Raw genomic sequence first — 15,002 nt, forward strand, 5'->3', positions numbered from 1 at the left:
ACCACGGCGAGCGGTGACCTGGGTTCGGGCAGGAAGCGAGAGCTGCGCGGCGGCACTACGCGTGCGCGAACACGCACACAGGCCGAGCTGCACATGCGCAGGACGGCGGCGGCGGTGCGCCTGTTGGAGCCCACTCGGGAGCCCGACAAATACCCGACCTCTGTTTCCCGTGAGTCCAAGTGCCCATAAGTTAGGGGACGTCTCGAAAGTCTCCACCCTATCTGGTGGTTTAGAGGCATACGCTGAGACTTGACCTCTGGTACCAGGGTCCGGATTTCCCACTTGCCTTTGCTCCTGTTAGGGATCAAGGAAAGGTGTCACCTCGAGTAGTGGGCTGTGTTTACGTCTTGGATCTCTGGTCCTTTGCTTGCCCTGAGATCTATCGGGTTGGCACTGAGATTCCCCACGAGCAGGGGAGGACAAGGAAAGGATGTATAGTATGCACATCACTGAAATATTACAAGTTTCACTAAAACACTGGTCTACAGTTAATATCCAGTCATGACATTAGATATTATCATCCATGGGCACATGGTTTCTCCAAGGAAGGGGAAGGAAATAGAAAACTTAGCTTGTCCAGATTATACAACGAATGCATGAAAACTGTAGAACAATCAGAAATCACACACAAACCAGCCAAACAAACCCAGATACCTGAGATCTTGTGCATCAAAGAGAATTATGTGTATGGTAGCTTAAAATGTCATTTTTCAGAAATGGGACCATAAGGACGATGCTTTATCAGTATTTTTTGGTGAGATGATGTAATCCTTTTCTTAGCCAATTGCTTCTTAACCAGTAGCGGGTGGTGAGGATTAAAAGTAAAATCTCCTGCCATCCAAGAAATCCTCTCTGCAACTATAGAAATAAGGACAACCACTCTATTGTTTTGTTTTATTTTTAAAGATTTATTTTAGAGAGAAAGAGACAAAGAGCAGGGGGAGGGGCAGAGGGAGAGTTAGAGAGTGAATCCCCAGCCGACTCTGTGCAGAGTGTGGAGCCCCATGCAGGACTCGATCCCACAACCTTGAGATCAGGACCTGAGCTGAAAACAAGAGTCCCCCCACTATAACTGACTGAGCCACCCAGGCCCCCCTGTTCTATTGTTAAATAACCATTAAACCAGACTGTGTTGCACGTCACAGGCAAACTACTAACAAGACAGCAAGGAGAAAAATGAACCTCGCCTTTTCGATCAGCTCGGCAGATACAATCCATTACATAGACGTTCTCTGGCAAAACAATACACTTGTTTCAGGGGTCACAGGACTTGCCAGCGACATTTTCTATAAGTTTTTCATTGTTCATCCTAAATTTACCTTGTCATCTTGGTGCCCATCCGTGCCAGTTGTCTCTGCCCAAAGGAAAAAGAAAACTACTTACCTATTTCTGACAAACAGGTCATTAAAGCTCAGAGCTAGGTGTCTAGAGCCCATCCTTAACTCTCTTGATGACAGAGAGACACTACCTTCCTTGAGGTTTACATTTCAAAGAGATGGATCCCAGGCCCTTAAGAACAAGCATCCCCTGTTACAATGCTAGCAAGAAAATTATTTAGCTTCTAGGAGATTTAGATACATACAAAATCAACAGAGGAAGTTTTCTCCAGGTAACACTCTTTCCAAAGGTAATAGTACTGATTTATGCTAATGATGGGCACATAACCCATTCCTGATTTCTCTCACTGAGCTGTTGCATCAAACTAATCCTGCACAAAAGGCGTGCTTCTCCGGAAGCTGCTCTGTCCGCCCTGGCTGTGGCTGTGTAGCCCGGAAGTCCTGCCCAGCTCTTGCTGCTAGTAAGTGTGGTCTGTGCCCGAATTCCCACCAACGGACTTCTCACTAACAGAATGCTGGAATTCATGAGAGGTGACCACACTTCCCCTGGGCCTGAGACTGGAAGACCTCCAGGCACATTTCTTCTGTGTTCTTTTCCATGTTTGGCAGGTAAAGGAAGGAAGCTATGCTGAGCACCTTGGGGAAGACAGGCAGAGCCCCCCGCCTGCCCCGTCTACTGGGCCCTGGCCTCCAGCCCTTGCCTCCCCCATAGGCACTGACCTGCTCACCTGAAGACTGGGACAACCTCCTGCCTCTCTGTCCACTCTGGTTCTCTGCCTGTGAACTCTGGCTGTCATGCCCCCCTCCTCCTCACCACCCAACTCTGTCCCTGCAACTCAGAGACATCCTGGGCACCCCCAGGACCCCTGCCACATACCTCAGCCTAGATAACTCTCTGGACAGTGAACTGGAAGCTCTTGGGGCTCACTCCTCTCTCTAAATGGCTAAAACCTGTCATTTCATATATTCATATATTTGCCCCTCCTAGAAACTTCTTTAAGCAGGGAGGGCAAATCTGAACCCTGTGAATCTGTCTGGGCCAGAAGTACCAGATCTGCACCTTTTTTTATTTTTTAAAGATTTTATTTGTTTATTTGACAGACAGAGATCAAAATAGGCAGAGAGGCAGGTAGAGAGAGAGAGGGGGAAGCAGGCTCCCTGGTGAGCAGAGAGCCTGACATGGGGCTCAATCCCAGGACCCTGGGATCATGACCTGAGCCGAAGACAGGGGCTTTAACCCACTGGGCCACCCAGGCTCCCCTGGACCTGTACCTTTAAAAATATATATATATACATATATATATGTATGATTTATTTATTTGACAGAGAAAGGGCACAAGCAGGGGGGCAGCAGTGGGAGAGGGAGAAGCAGACTCCCGGCTAAACAGGGAGCCTAATGCTGGGCTCCATCCTAGAACCCCACGATCAAAACCTGAGCCAAAGGCAGACACTTAACCGACTGAGCTACCCAGGTGCCCCAGATCTATACCTTTTAATGTGGCTTCATTAAGATCTCTTCATTTATTAGTATTTAAAATATAAAGCTTTCTCTTTTTGTATTTGTATTAAGTACAACTATTTCTCCCAATTTGTCATTGACCTTTTTAACTTAATGTTTTACTTTTATTTTCTGCCATACGGACATAATGTTTTTAAAGATTTTTATTTATTTATTCATGAGAGACAGAGAGAGAGAGGCAGAGGCAAAAGGAGAAGCAGGCTCCCTGCTTTGATGTGGAACTCGATCCCAGGACTCTGGGACTATGATCTGAGCCAAAGGCAGACCCTTAACCATCCGAGCCCCCCAGATGACCCTTGATATTATTTCTTGTGTTCACATCGCTCACTTTCTCTCCCTACTTTTCTTCTGTTTTGACACCATACTTGAAGAAGCCTTTCCAGCCCTTAATTTTCTTTTTTTTTTTAAGATTTTTTAAAATTTATTTTATTTGAGAGAGAGAGTGAGAGAGAGAGAGCATGAGAGGGAAGAAGGTCAGAGGGAGAAGCAGACTCCCCACGGAGCTGGGAGCCTGATGCAGGACTCGATCCCCGGACTCCGGGATCATGACCTGAGCCAAAGGCAGTCGCTTAGCCAACTGAGCCACCCAGGCGCCCCCTCCAGCCCTTAATTTTCTAAGTAATTGCCTGTGTTGGCTCCTGTTTCTCTTTAACACATCAATTTGATTAAGATAACTGGCAGCCATCCTCCAGATTTGTGAATCATTCTTCTCTTAAAGTCTTTTAACCATTTTTTGCCCCCAAACTAGCACATTCACGGTGACCAGGAAATGTCAGAGGCTAAGAAAGCTCAAGTTTCTAATCTGTATGAAAGAACTAGCTCTTCTTTGAAGCCTCGGGACATGTCTTGCTTTAATGGAAGGGGCCACAGAAGTGCGAGGAAAGTGACTGTCAGATCTGAATTCCCTCTTGTGCAAAATACTGGTTGGATGGGTTTACAGGGAAGCTGCAACAAAGTAAGACAACCCAGGGGCCTAAACAACAGAGATGCATTGTCTCCAAGTTCAGGAGGCTGGGAGTCTGAGATCCAGGTGTGGGCAGGCCTAGTTCCTTGGCGGGGTGGGGGTGGGGGTGTGCGGGGGCTCGGTCCCATCCTCTCTCCTTGGCTTGTAGACGACAGTCCCCTCTCTATGTATCATCACACTCTCTTCTCTCTACCTGGGAGTCTCTGTATCCAAATTTTCCTTTTTTTTTTAAAGAGTTATATATTTATTTTAGAGAGAGAGTGTATGAGCAAGGGGCGGGCAGAGGGGAGAGAGAGAGAGAGAAAGAAGCAGACTCCCTGCTAAGTGTCGTGCCTAGCTTGGGGCTCATGACCTTGAGATCACGACATCCACCCTAAAGGCTTCATTTTACCTTGATTTTCCTCCGTAGAAACCCACCACCAAAAAAAAGAAAAAGAAGAAGAAAAATCACATTCTGAGGTACCAGGGGTTAGGACTTCAACATATGAAGAGGGGGAAGGGGGGCTTGGACGGGAGCATACAATTTAACCCCTAGCCTTTGCGTCCCTGGTCTTGTCCAGTTTGCTTCCTCACTGCCTTGGTTATTTTAACATGGGCAGAACGCTTACAGATCATCTTATCTAAGTATTTTATTTTATAGGTTGAAGAGATGGGACCCTTGAAGAGACCCCTCTTCCCTTCCCCCTACTTGGACAATCCTCCCTTATCTCAGCACAGCCCTGGAGCTAGGAGGGGCAACGGCATGTTGCGGGGGAGATAGGTACGCTTGCCGCGCGCAGCTTGTAACGCGCAGTCACGTAGGCAAGGGGGGTCGCCTAGGTATGTGGGCAAGGGGGGTCGCCTAAGTATGTGGACCTAGTCACGTAGGCAGGATGTTTCTCTGCTAAGTAATAAGGTCCACTCCCCCTCCTCACTCCCCCTCCCCACCTTTCTCTTCGCGCGCCGGGGTCCTTCAAAGCCAATCTACAAACACCGAGTATGCCTTACATTCAAACCAGCCAATAAGAACCTTGTAACTATGTTTCTGCTTCTGTACGTATGCGCTCGCTTCCCCGAACCCCATAAAAAGGCCCTAAACAAAGGGCTGGCGCGCGAGTCCTCCTAAGACTTGATCGCCCGCAGGTACCTGTGTCAACTCAATAAACCTCGTGCTGTTTGCATCTGATCAGTGGACTCGGCTCGGTTTTTGGGTCCGGGGGTCTCCTCCTGAGAAGGGGTCCATTCCGGGGTGCTTGGAGCCCCGGGGGGATCTTTCACCCTGAAGGCAGGAGGATTTGCACAAGGGCATGTGCTGTTTTGTAACAAAACCATTACTTTCCCATTCTCACCCCCCTCATCTTTTAGACAAGCATATTATAACTACTGGTTTATGTTCTCCAGATTGTCTACCAACAGGAGTGTGAGCAGATGGAGAAGGGACATAGTGAACAGGACAGAGGACTTGAATCAGACTTGAATCAGAGGTGAATCCTAGGGTCTTGCTTCAGTCTTTAGCGCATCACATCCCTTGTTCTAAATAACAAATCCCAGAGGTGCCTAGGTGGCAGTGGATTAAAGCCTCTGCCTTCAGCTCAGGTCATGGTCTCAGTATCCTGGGATCGAGCCCTGTATCGGGCTCTCTGCTCGGTGGGGAGCCTGCCTCCCCACCCCTCTCTCTCTGCCTGCCTCTCTGCCTACTTGTGATGTCTGTCGAATAAAGAAATAAAATCTTTAAAAATAAATAAATAAATAAATAACAAATCCCAGACTTCTGTTTTGTTATGGGAGGGTCCACTCAGGTCTGATGGCTGAAAACATCAGGAATGGAAATCTGAATGCAAATAGGCTTCCTAGAGACTGAACTTCTGCAGCCACGAGTCACGTGTCCTTCATGGGGCAGTGTGGGACCCGCAGGAGGTTCAGGACCCAGGGACGCTGTGCGGGAACCCCAAGGCCATCTGCAGGCTCTCTGAGACTGCATCCAAATGTGAAGGTTAACAATTGCAAACAAAGGTAACAGTCGGTTCCTGCACCTTGGATCACCTACTTTTTAAAAATTTCAGCTTTATTGAGGTGTAACTGACATATAAAACAGTACGATTTACAGTGTACATCATTGCGTGTGATGTACACAGTGAAGGGATTCTAACCACCTAGTTAATTAACACATCCATGACCTCACCTACTGATCTTTTTGGGGAGTGAGAACACGTCAGTTCTACTCCCCTGGCAAATTTCATTTATGTGCTGTGTTGTGTGCAGTTACTGTGTCTGATATGAGATCTGTAGACTTCACTCATCTTCTCACTGAAAAGCTTTCTTCTTTTTACCAGCCTCTCCCTAGTTCCTCCACCTTCCCCACCCCTGGCAACCTCCTTTTTTTTTTTAACCTTCTGTTTCTCTGAGTTTGACTTTTTGTTGTTGTTTTTTAAGATTTCCCATATAAATGTTACCACGCAGTATTTGTCTTTATCTGTCAGGCTTACTTCATTCCACATAATGCCCTCAAGGTCCATCCATGTTGTCACGAATGGCAGGATTTCCTACTTTCTCACCTCTATACAAATACCAATCTACAGCTCCCTGTGTATGTACCTCACATCTTCTTTATGCACGCCTCCGTTGATGGACACCTGGGTTGTTTTCCTATCTTGGCTATTGTGAGTAATGCTGCAATGAACACAGGAGGGCAGGTATCTCTTTAATATCCTGTTTTCATTTCCTTTGGTTGTATACCCAGCAGTAGGAGTGACAGATTACATTGTACTTCTGGGTTTTTTTGGGTTTGTTCGTTTGGTTTTTTAAAATCTTTGGAGAAACCTCCATATTGTTTTCTGGGTGAACTGGTTTGACTTTATTTATGCTTGGACTGGGCTCCTTAGCTATCCTTAAGTGATCGAAATGCAAAATAAAACTTGAGGCACATCCCGAATTAAAGATGTGTTTCTCATCCAAGTTCAAACAATGGATTGAAAGCAAGGCTTAGCCAAAATGTGGACACAACACTGGCGTCCATCAACAGATGGATGGATAAACTAAAAATGGTATGTATGTATTACTATGTTATTATATGATTGTGAAAGGAATATGTAAAAATGCAAACACACACACACAGAGAATGGATATTATTCATCTTTAGAAAGGAAGGAATTCGGGACGCCTGGGTGGCTCAGTTGGTTAAGCAGCTGCCTTCGGCTCAGGTCATGATCTCAGCGTCTTGGGATCGAGTCCCACATCGGGCTCCTTGCTTGGCAGGGAGCCTGCTTCTCCCTCTGCCTCTGCCTGCCTCTCTGTCTGCCTGTGCTCGCTCTCTCTCCCTCTCTCTCTGACAAATAAATAAATAAAATCTTTCAAAAAAAAAAAAAAGGAAGGAATTCTGTCACACACTATAACACAAATGAGCTTGGAAGACATTTTGTTGAATGAAATAAATCAGAAACATACGCATAAAATACCGCATGATTCTACTGATAGGAGCTATCTGAAATAGCCAAATCTCTAGAGATAGAAAGTGGAATGGTGGTTGCCAGGGGCTGGGGGAGGGGAGAACGGGGCGTTATCCTTCAGTGGGTGCAGAGTTTCAGTTTCAGGGAAGATGAAAAAGTTCTGGAGAAGGCGGTGTCGATGGTAGCACAGAGACCCGAAGGTGCATACCGCTACCAAATCATACCCTCAAAAATGGTTAAAATGGTAAATTTTCAGTCCTGTTATTTTAACACAGAAAGAAAGAGTGAGCAAGATTGAGATGCACAGGTGAGAAGCAGAGGTAGAAGGTAGGAGGTTGGGAAGAAGCTTCCTCTGATGTTAATGGACAGCCAGCCAGTACTTCCGTGATGGCGTCTGTGCTACCACATGCTTCCCACCTTCTTGGTTAAACGGATTCTGCCTTAGAGATTCTTCCATCTAGCCTTTTTGTGCATGTGGCATTTTGTTCATAGGATACACAAGTGGTCATGAAGTTTCTGGGTCGAGAGTGATACACAGGCTTACAAATTTCAGATGCAGCCTAGAGCTGATTAATTGCAATCAAGGGGCAGGTTTTGGGTGGTCCAGGGACTTCTGAAGTTGTAGACACCATCTGAAGTGTGTGAGAACACATGTACAGTTATCTACCGGTTCAGGTTCCCAAAATGTCTCTTGGGCTCAGAGATGCCTCAGAGGAGAGCGTGAGTGCTCCCCCACCACTGAACCCCCACCCCCAACACAATGTCAGTAAAATATGGAGCGGGAGAAGTCTACCAAATCAAGCAATTTAAACTAACTTTTTAAAAAAAATTTATTTATTTGTCAGAGAGAGAGAGGGAGAGGGAGCGAGCGAGCACAGGCAGAGAGGCAGGCAGAGGCAGAGGGAGAAGCAGGCTCCCCGCCGAGCAAGGAGCCTGATGTGGGACTCAATTCCAGGATGCTGGATCGTGACCTGAGCCGAAGGCAGCCGCTTAACCAACTGAGCCACCCAGGCGTCCCTTAAACTAACTTTTAATTCCAACAAGTCCATGTACCTGGAACCTTCTTGACATACTTATGTCTGTCTTGTGCCCTGAATTAGGAATAGGAAGGATGGAGAGAGCCCAATATGTGCCAAGAGGGGAGAGAGCCGGGCATCTGTTGGAGAGGAGTAGAGCGATCCAGACCCCTCGAGGACAGTTTTGGAGGATGGTCCAAGGCTGGGTCGGTGGCTGGAAACAGCCCTTACCTCGAGATCCAAAACTGGACATCAGTGTGGCAGTTACGTGTTTCCCTTCAAACTGGTTGCCAGGCTGGAATGACCTGTGACATCAGAGGCTTCCGACCTTCCTGATTGGAAGGGCCAGACTCCGTGGTGCTTGGCAGTGGAGGTGGACAACAGTATCTTCACAGACCTTTTCTCCACTCCTGGCTTTGCCCCAGCTTGGAGAAGGGACCACTGGCTTGTGTTCGGTCGGAATTTAGAAGAGGAGTTTGCCCAGAACAGGGTCTAAGTTTTCTGGAAGGGCAGAAAGAGCCTGGGATAAATCATGGCCGATAATCAACCGTCTTCCCAGTCTGAGGACCACAGTCCCCAGCCTAGCTCCTCAGGGTACCCCTTCCATGTGGTGGATGAAGAAATCCCAGGACCATCAGGTGAGAAAGGACAAGGAGGAAGGGACTTGAGAGGCTTGGCTAGTAAGGAGGAATGGGTACAAAAGTCACGAAGGAGTGTCTGAGTAGGGTGTGTGTGACAGGAGAGATCCAGAAAGCCAGGGATTGGAGGAGGAAAGTACAGGAGTTGGGGACAAAACTATAACCATGGAAAGAAAACCCAGGAAGCAGGGAAAGAGGGTTAGGAGATGAGGTCCAAAGAGGAGGTAAAGGAAGAGAGGAAATTATGCCATTATTCCCACAGGAGAAGTTATCTACAATGAAATTTTGAGGATGGGGGTGGTGAAACAGTGCCAAAGATGAATGGGGACAGATGTGTATCAACAAAGGAGAAAGATGGAAACGTGGTTGGGGAGATGTCAATTGTCAGTAAGGCTGGAGAGAATGAAGGGGAAGTTTGGGTTTTTGGAGGGGGAGAAGGGGTGGCTGAATTCCAAAGACAAAAGCCTTATACTGTAGCCTGGTTTCTTCACTCAGCCCCCTGGGTAGACCCCTGCCCCATGCCTGAGTCCCCCACAAGGAAGAGAGGAAGGGATGAGTCAGACGAGGAGACAGCCCCTGGCGCTGAGGACGTCTGGGTCGTGGAGTCACTGTGTGGCCTCAAGATGAAGTTGAAGAGACAACGGGTGTCTTCGGTGCTCCCTGAACACCATGAGGTCTTCAACAGGCTGCTTAGTAAGAAAAGCCCCTCCAACCCTCTTCCATTTTCTCTTTAAACTCAAGAAGCTTCCAATGCCTACGTTTTTCCAGTGGAAAACAATTCTCTGAAGGTTGGTGAGCTCTCCATCCTTGGAGGACTCCATAATGATCCCTTACTGGGGACACATAAAAATGACAGAGGATTAGGTGAGACTTGGAGAAAGGTCTGTACTTGGGATGAGAAAGCTTGGTTTCAGTTACACTCCTGAGATGTCTTAGTTCTTATTGGTCTTTTGCTTTTTGGGTTTTTTTTTTTTGATATTTTATTTATTTGACAGAGAGAGAGAGAGATCACAAGCAGGCAGAGGCAGACAGAAAAAGAGGGGGGAAGCAGGCTCCCCATTGAGGAGAGAGCCTGATGTGGGGCTCAATCCCAGGACCCTGGGATCATGACCTGAGCCAAAGGCAGAGGCTTTAACCCATCGAGCCACCCAGGTGCCCCTTATTGGCCTTTTGACTCTAAATATCTTTGGCTGTGTGTGTGGAGTTGGGCAGGGGGTGTGGAAATGACATGCCATCTTTTTACCCTTATGTCACTGTGGGATGAGAAAATGACAGGGAATGACTGTGGTCTCCGCAGTGGCATGTCTATGCATGATGAGACAGCGTCCCCATTGACTTCCAATCTTACAGGTGTGCTCTCTCAGCCTCCCCACGCCGGAAGCCACCAACTTTCCCTGGCCGGTGACTGGTCTTTGCTCCCTTCTGCCCATCAGCCTCACCGCTGGCCACATCCTGGAACTTCCCCAGGAGAGGCATCATTCTCCTCTCTGCCCTGGAATACTCCCACAGTAACCCCATTCTGCTTGTCAATCTGACCTATGCCCTCTTTTCACAGAGGATCCTGTCATTCAAAGATTTCTGGACTGGGACAAAAACCTGAGAGTATCCGATAAGGTATCATTGTTCTCCACTCAGATGTGTTCTTGCTCCAACATCTGTCCTGGGGCAGGGCGATGCCTCCGAAACCCTGTCTCCAACCTCATCCTGCCAACACTTCCCATTGGGGACCTCATGGTTTCCTGCAGATCCTCTGGGACCTGAGTCCCAGGCGTGCCCCTCTGGCTGTTTCCACCTTAAGTCCCTTCTCTCTCAGCTCTTGGGTGGGGCTCCCCTTGGCTCCAGCTTCTCAGAGACCCTCCAGAGAGTCCTGAAGACAAGCCCTCAGACCAGCACAGCTTGCTATCCTGGGAGCACCATCAACTCTTACCTTGACTTCTTTGGCTTGCAACCAACCTTTTGACACCAAATAAGCAAATTCACCCAGTCTGTCAAAGCGGGAGCACCTGCTCCAGCCTCCTGTCCCCATCCCCCACTGGTTTTCCTCGCCCAGGATGTGACTCTCTCTGACACTGTGTCTCCTCTTTCCACCAGTATCTTCTGTCTATGGTCATAGCTTACTTCAGCCGTGCTGGCCTCTTCTCCTGGCAGTACCAGCGAATCCATTTCTTCATAGCCCTGTGAGTATTTTTGTCTCATCCCTCAGTAGAATTCGCTACCTGGGTGGATGGAGGGGAGAAGTGGGACCCTAACCTAACCTTTCATCTACTTTTTTTTTTTTAAACCATTTGTAACTGTTTATTAAACTACTTTTTTAAAAAACTGTTGACCCCGTGTATAAAAACGATAGGATTATAGTAGTGTTTTTTTAGACTGTTCTTTGAAAACACAAACAACCCTGACGTCAGCTAGGAGAAGCAAACAGAAGACCCTTCTAAGAGGACAGAAGGAAGGAACGGACACGGCCCTGCCCTGAGCAAACAGACTAGCGAAGCAGCCGGTCCTGATCCTCCGTCTGTCTCCTTCCCACGACGATACCAAGCATAATTGTTTTCCTCATCCGCATTCCCAGCACAAATGCCTCGATTCAGGCCTCCAAGACATAGCACAGATCTGTTGTGAATGCTTCTGCAGGTGTTTCTTATAAGACCATCCCCAAACCTGTGGGCACTATGTGCATGAAGTCTTTCAAAGCTCTGGTCTCCTCTTTCACTCTCCAGGGCTAGTGGTGGTCTGGGTCAAGGCCAGGCTTCCGAGCTTGTATCCAACCCTTTCGTCTTCGTCCAACTTGCTCATCCCCTTGGTGTTTTATCCTTCTAAGAACCTTCCCTCTGTTCCTATACTGCGTTTTCTGTCTAAGTAATTTTGCACATATACCTGAGGAAAATGACTTGTCCTCAAGGTCAACTTCAACTCCCAAATCTTCAGATGCTCCCCCCTTCCCCGCCCCGCCTACCTCCCTGATTTCTGCACCACAGTAGCACTTCTGTTAAAATCCGAGTGTCATGGACATTTTGGACTATGGTTATTTCCTATCCACTCACCGCCCCACCCGTCTGTCCCCTTCCCCAATCCCATTAGACTCAATGCCTGTAGGACTTGTCAAGATATTACCACACTCTCAAAGACACTGCACAATTCCTTCTGTTTTGCATAGGTTTAAGTTATGTTGGGACTAGGAGGTGATCAGTATTGCACTTGAACATGAGAAAAAGCATCACTTATTCATTCAACAAATACATATAAAGTACACCTTATGGACCAAGGACATGAGGCAATGGGAAGAGAGGTTCAAGAAGTGCGTGTTGAATTAATGCACCCAATGAACTCAGTCCTGTATTAGTCATTTGGTAGGAAAGTCATGGTTACAGAATAGAACAGGGTCAGCTCCTGCCCATGGGAGATGTATATGGCCTTGCTCTACGGGGAGACAGGTTTGTGCACAAACTAACTAAAGGGAAGGGGTAGGTGTGGGTTTGGGGACCCTCCCCCCCCCAGGACATGCCCTCAGGCTTCCCATTGAGTTCCCTCTCTATCCTCAAGCTGGGAGAAGTCTCTGCCCAGCCATGACTTCTTGATGACTGAGTGGCATTCTGTGACACTGGGTAATAAGCAACCTGTGTCCTTTCTGGGAAGCTGAGCTCAGATGGGGGAGGGGCATCCTTCCCATCCTGCTCCTGACCAGCCACCTGATGTCTCTCTCCAGCTACCTGGCCAATGATATGGAAGAGGATAACCAGGCCCCCAAACAGGCCATCTTTTCATTCCTCTATGGGAAGAACCGGTCCCAGCGTCCCTTGTTCCACAAACTGAGATACCAATTTATACGATCCATGGACTGGAAGACCAGGGTGTCCCGAGAAGAGTGTGAAGAGGTAGGTTGGCTGGAGGGATTTGGGGTGTGGGGCCCAATGGGAGAGAGAGGAGGTACAGGGAGGGACATGGGGATTTGGGACCAGAAAGAATTAAGGGTCTGGATGACAGGAGGGAGCAGGTTGGGGGGCGCAGGGGCAGGGCCCATCTGGAATTTGTGTTCTCATGGGGCCTCTTGTCTTCCAGATCCAGGCTTTTGATCCAGAGCTGTGGGTGTGGGGGCGAGACCGCCTCACTCTGATGCCCTAGGTCTCCCAGGGCCATGGAGGCCTGAGGTCATCGGCCTAAGAGAAGGTAGGTCTCTGTCCTCATGGGTCCAGGCACAATGATTTCTTGTGTAATGAGGAGATCTGAGGAATCCAGTTGCTGGGCCCATGCTCATCTCCCTAGTCCCACACATCAGCCTTCCACACGCTATGAGGTGGAAGCCGTACACGCACTCAGGTCCCAGCCACGAGCTGACAACCCCACAGAGCCATGACTCAGGGAGACGTGTGGGAGGCCAGACCTCAGGAAAACCAGTTTGTCACAGAGGCATGGACTTAGCTGAAACCATTCCATTGAAACCAACTGGGCCCAGATGATAGCTCTGAGGAAATATTGACTTTCTGTGAAAAGGGAGCAAGTTTCCAATTTTTTCCCCTACATTGTGTTTTGACTTTCTCTTTCATGCCTCAGAGATATGAATTCTGGGGATTTATTTACAACAAATAAATGTCTAACAATAGGACATTGGATGGAACAGTCTACCTATCCAATAATAAAAGATAAATTAGGACTAGCTGTATGTTCATCCAGATTTCCTTGCGAGCACATTGCTGATGGCCAGATGGCATCTGTGAGTCCTTCGTGTCCCCTGCCCACTTTTGGACCAGTCTCTCATCTCGTTCCATTACATCTTTCCCCTCAGGTTCATAGTCAAGGAGTTTGTCAGAATGAGTGAACCTTCAGAAATACTAGTTTCAGGGTGCCTGGGTGGCTGAGTGGGTTAAAGCCTCTGCCTTCAGCTTAGGTCATGATCCCAGGGTCCTAGGATCGAGCCCCACATTGGGCTCTCTGCTCAGCTGGGAGCCTGCTTCCCCCTCTCTCTCTGCCTGCCTCTCTGCCTACTTGTGATCTCTCTGTCAAATAAATAAATAAAATCTTTAAAAAAAAAGAAATACTATTTTTAGCATAGCTTATTGTGATCAGCACATAGAGTTATAGATTTGGGCAGAGGATTAAGTAACGATTTGGTTTAAATCGTGTGAACTAGTTCTCAGTCCATTCAGGCTCCCACAACGAAGTACTACATGGCTTTGAGCAACAGACATTTATTTCTCACAGTTTGGAGGCTGGAAGTCTGAGAGCAGGGTGCCGGATCCTTTTCTGGGTTGCAGACTAAGTGGGTTCTGAGTTAGGTCACTGAAGTATCTTTTATCAGAGCACTACTGCCATTGTTGAGGCCCCCGCCATGGCCCAATCATCCCAAAGACCTCATCTCATAGCATCATCACCTTGTGGGTTAGGATCTCAATTTACAAATCTGAGGGAGGTGAAGAGACAAACATTCAGACCATGTAGCATTGACCAAATTTAGGACTAGGTGTTATGGTTAAACATTAGGATCTAGGGTTAGAATGGAGGATTATGTGGTCTCATGGTTCATGATGTTGATGTTTGCGGTATGGTTATTTGTTCAGACTTTAAGTAGCACAAAAGGACCAAGGTGAGTTTCAGGTCTAAAGCAACATTCTCTCAAGTTTGTTTGTTTGTTTTGTTGTTGTTTTGTTTTGTTTTATTTTTAAAGATTTTCATTATTTGTCAGAGACAGAGAGAGAACACAGGCAGGGGAGTAGCAGGCAGAGGGAGAAGCAGGCTCCTCATTTGAGCAAGGAGCCTGATGCGGGACTCAATCCCGGTACCTGAGCCGAAGGCAGACGCTCAACTGACTGAGCCACCCAGGCGACCTTCAAATTTGCTTTACTCCCTGAGCAGAATCACCTAGAGTCCTGGCTATCAAGCAGATAACCGGGTCTGACCTTAGGCACATGAAGAAATTTGGGGGGTCAGGGTCACCAAAGTCCAAGAGTCATAACTGAAAATGAATTGGGGTTTAGAATGAAGGATTAGAGATAAAGTTGGATTTATGAATTGGTCTAAACTCCAGTTAGAACTGACCAAGATGTCTGGAGAGTTGCCTCCATGCGATCTGACTTCCTCTCTTTCTCTCAATTTCAGATCCCTGAGCCCC

The 15,002-nt window shown here is 47.6% G+C and overlaps 1 pseudogene; it reads left to right on the top strand.

Moving 5' to 3' along the window:
- The first annotated feature begins 93 nt into the window (after positions 1–93).
- Positions 94–13,018, top strand: LOC122896043 (annotated as a pseudogene).
- The last annotated feature ends 1,984 nt before the right edge of the window (positions 13,019–15,002 follow it).

Source organism: Neovison vison, chromosome 14, assembly GCF_020171115.1.
Source record: "Neovison vison isolate M4711 chromosome 14, ASM_NN_V1, whole genome shotgun sequence".
Taxonomy (NCBI): Eukaryota; Metazoa; Chordata; class Mammalia; order Carnivora; family Mustelidae; genus Neogale; species Neogale vison.